Genomic DNA, 4,193 nt, shown 5'->3' with positions numbered 1-4,193 from the left:
TCCAGGAACTCCAGTAGGTGGACATCTTCTGCTGGATCCCACCATGCTGGGATGTCAGGAACTGAATGTGGGGACTATGGAAAAATGGACACTTCAATGGCAACTCATAATAAACTCCATCAAATAAAATCTGAACAGTAGTCATGGACCTCCAGCTTCCGTGTAAACAGAAAGGAGGAAGTAATCCTAGCCAGAGCAGGAATTGGTCACAGTCAGCTTACTGGCCTTTGTCTCCTTATAGGTTTTCCGCAATGCGTGCAATGCACCTCTCCGCGTACAATGAAGAATATTCTTATTGAACATACCTTGTACACTCATGCCCTGCAAGTCTCATTCAGTTTTCTGTCAAAGCTTAAAGAACCCCTGAGGCTTTACCATATCATAGGTAACGATGCTAATTTGTTGGAGTTTTTTCCACTTTCTTAAACAGATAAAATTATATGATCGTTTTTGACTGATGTCATAGCAGTCACGATGCATGCATACCCTTCATACCGTTGATAGGTGCAATATGGCCTAAGTAGCCCTTGCACCAAAAACAACAACAACAACAACAACAATGTTGGCAGCTTAAAATTCCTTAATGTAATTTGTTCTCAAACAGGATTATCCGGTATTTGTCTGTCCCATAAACAAATTGAGAAGATATCGGACATGTAAAAGCCCGGTAATGTTCAATTTTAGTTACACTCAGTTGCTTTACGTTGTAAAGTAAAGTACATCATGCGTCCATTGTCATCATCATGTCCATCCGTCTGTCCGTCCGTTCGCATGTAACAACTCGACTCCCAGTAGACAGATTGTCTTGAAATTTTATATTTTGGCCTATGTTTATAAACATGTGGGGGTATTACTACCTATGAGGGAATGGGATTCCCCGCGCGTTAGAAACCACTAAGAGAGGAGGAAGTTCTCCTAAAGATAATTTTTTGATAATTTTAAAAATGTATATGATGATACGAGTATATTCCTTCGCTGTCTATGACTTCGAAAAGCTTGAGATCAACTACAGTTACCACCTAACATTATCTGGTTGAAATAGAACTGACAGTTCATTAAAGTAAACAATAAATAGAAGCGGACCCAAGGATGAGCCTTGAGGAACTTCCTATGAAACAGTAAACAATGTAGTACCTTCAACAAAATATCCTGTGGAATGTCGACCGAGTATCTTACAATACTGTCCTCCAAGTTAGCAAATGTTTAAATGTTTTTTTTCTGATGATTCAGGTCAGGTGAGAGAAAAGCTCAAGCATTTTAGAAACTTCAATTGTTCACTGGTGAGCACCTTAATATCGTAATCATGTCATTGAGATGGCAACGTATTTGTAGAAAGACTATCTGTGAACTCATGTCGTACGCTAACTTGATAACCAGATTTCGTGGATACCTCCATTGTCCAACAGATTCATTGCATTATCCAGTTGCAAATGCGCTTCATCTGCCCACAGAGCTGCCAGACAAAGTCGATACAGTAACGTTCTAAATATTGTACTGCAGCCTCGATAGAACCACCTGAAAAATCATTCTCCATAAACGTCTACTCTTCCACGCTGTATACACCATCCTTAAAGATGTTATCAGAATGGTTGTTCGCTAATCTCGGATGAATTAATTCCGTTAATTAATTATTAATTAATTCCATAATCTCGGATTTCATAAAACATATTCCCAATTGTAACTGTAGAGTAACATTTTTAAGGTAAAATGTGGAACTTGACAGCACTTTCTTTGAATTTGTATTCCTTTCTTTCTTTCTGGTTTCGCGAATCTAATAACAGTGAGTTACGATACGGGCAGATATGAAGTTTTCTGAGTAGTGTAAACAAGTGACCAGGGATTCCCATGGTGTCCTATCGGTGATGTATCGAAAAATATCCTGTTGAGATGGGGAGGTCATCTTATTTATTTATTAAATCAGTTTATTTCCCAAGAAACCTTGGGTCACCCTGGGACGGCTCTGTGTCAGAAGGGTGTGAATATTTACAGACTAAGGTGCGAGGAACACATGCACAATAAACAATAGTGCATGCGTGCTCGACCCGAGACATTTTCAGGATTAAATATACAATAATATACAAAATATACAGTAATATACAAAATATATAAAAAAAAAAAAACGTCTGTCTGTCATGTCCAGGAGCAGGGGAGTATTATAAGTTCATTATCTGGTAGCAGTTCTTGAGGATTTCCTTCCTGTAGGGCTTGTCTTCACAGAACCTATCAGGGTGGATCCTAAATTTATTGAAGATCCGAAGACAATTGGCTGGAAACATGTTCCTCAGGGAATCAATGTTTGACAGCATAAGACGTAGAGGGAGACAGGAGTCGGGATGCTCCCCCCTTGCCCTCCTCGGGCCAGAGATTAATGTGGATACCGATGGAGCATCAATTTGCCCCGTTATAAGCCGTGCAAGCGTGAAGACATTTTTTATCATGATGATATGTCTCCAGGGAGTGGTGCCCAGATTTGCTTGTAGGATAGATCTGGAGATAGTTAGGGGGTGGCCTACCACCCTGTTCATCCATCTAAGCAACCAGTACTCTAAACTGAGATACTTGTAAGGACCCGTCCTTACATTAATTAATAAAAATTGTTAAATATTATGAGAATTTAACTGTAATACGAATAGTGGTTTTCTGATAAAAACAACATGGGTTAAGAAGCTCTGGAATTCAAAAATACCTTCCAGTCACTCCCTGTTTAGTTGTAGTTTGTTTGTATGGAAATTCTTTGACGAGTCAGTGAAAGTAAATAACCGTGACAAATCCCCATTAAGACAGAGGCAGATGCACCATAGTAAGGGCCAAGAGCACTTAAGTTGGCTCTCTTAGAAATTTCACAGTGGAACGCTAGTAGAGGTGGGCGACGTCACCAGGTGTGCGCGCGTGAGGTCACGGGAAGAGCTGTGACGTTTCTCAGTTAACCTGAACTTCCGCCTCTCGTTCTAGATGGTTCTCGTATATTCTAGGCCACGGAAGTTGGGAAGAAGACCCGCCCACGGAAGATGAGAGGAGACAAATGAGAGCACAGGAAAAGGGATGCGCAGATCTCCTATTGGCCAGGAAGAAAGTGGAGGGAATTTTGAGAGGGAGATTAGGAAGAAGTTTTCGGGGCATTCAGGGAGAAGCTTTCGTGGCATTCAGGGAGAAGCTTTCGTGGCATTCAGAGAGAAGCTTTCGTGGCATTCGGAAGAAGTTTCGGGGCATTCGGAAGAAGTTTTCGGAGGAGTCGGGAGAAGTTCTCGAAGCGGTCTGGAGAATGATTTGAATGAGTTGGAGAACGATACAAAGCAGAGCAGTAGTCTAATTTGGGTGATAGCTGCAGCCCTGAGGTAGATGGAAGCAATGATAGAAATTCTGCGTATCCCGACAGCCCGTAGGAATGTTCACCTGTAAGCATGGAAGCCGTAGCAAGGAAGAATCACATCCTGAAAATTATATAGGCAAAGCCAGTCTAATGAGTGGTCGAACCATTGACCTACTAGACAACTCCTCTATCCACGGAAGAAGAAATGCTGACCGGTAAAGAATATACGACCCTGATTGATTCCAGCCACGCAGTATCCGGTAGGGAGACACCATAAATCACCGAGATCCCCAAATGAGCGCCCCCGCATTCCAGTACCTGAATGACCGATATGAAAGGAAGCCGAGCAGAGAGGGAAGTTCCAGGCCTAACACGTAAGTGCTATAGAGTTTACCGAAATAGGTGTACCTAATTTATTAAGGAGAGGACTTTAGGAGAAATAAGTATATATATAGTTAAGGAGGGAGATTTAAGCAATGAATATATGTATAAAGGTGTAATGTATTTAAAACAGACGTAGCCTAAATTTGAAATGAAGCCCCTCATATAAATGCTTGATGGAAGGAGAGGGTTTAATAGATAACTGAGAATTGTTTAAAGTTGGGAAAGGTTTTTATATTATATATGAAGTTAAAGGTTGGAATTTTGATTTATAATGAGTTGATTTGTGGAGAGTATTTCTGATTTGAGTAGGGGCTAATTAAAAGTGATATATATAAAGGTATAGAGGATTAACGGTCCTGAAGGGTAATGTTAAATTGAATTGATTAATATTTCCTGTTAACCTGATTGCAGTAAAGGTGTCTAATTGAATAAATGAAATTTTCTTACAAATTGAGACACGAACTCTGAAGGTTTTTGTGAGCCAGTTCATTGGCTGGTA

This window comes from Mastigoproctus giganteus, chromosome 10 (assembly GCF_048544385.1).
Source record: "Mastigoproctus giganteus isolate SK-2022 chromosome 10, ASM4854438v1, whole genome shotgun sequence".
In the NCBI taxonomy this organism is placed as follows: domain Eukaryota; kingdom Metazoa; phylum Arthropoda; class Arachnida; order Uropygi; family Thelyphonidae; genus Mastigoproctus; species Mastigoproctus giganteus.
This window is presented reverse-complemented; position numbering follows the sequence as displayed.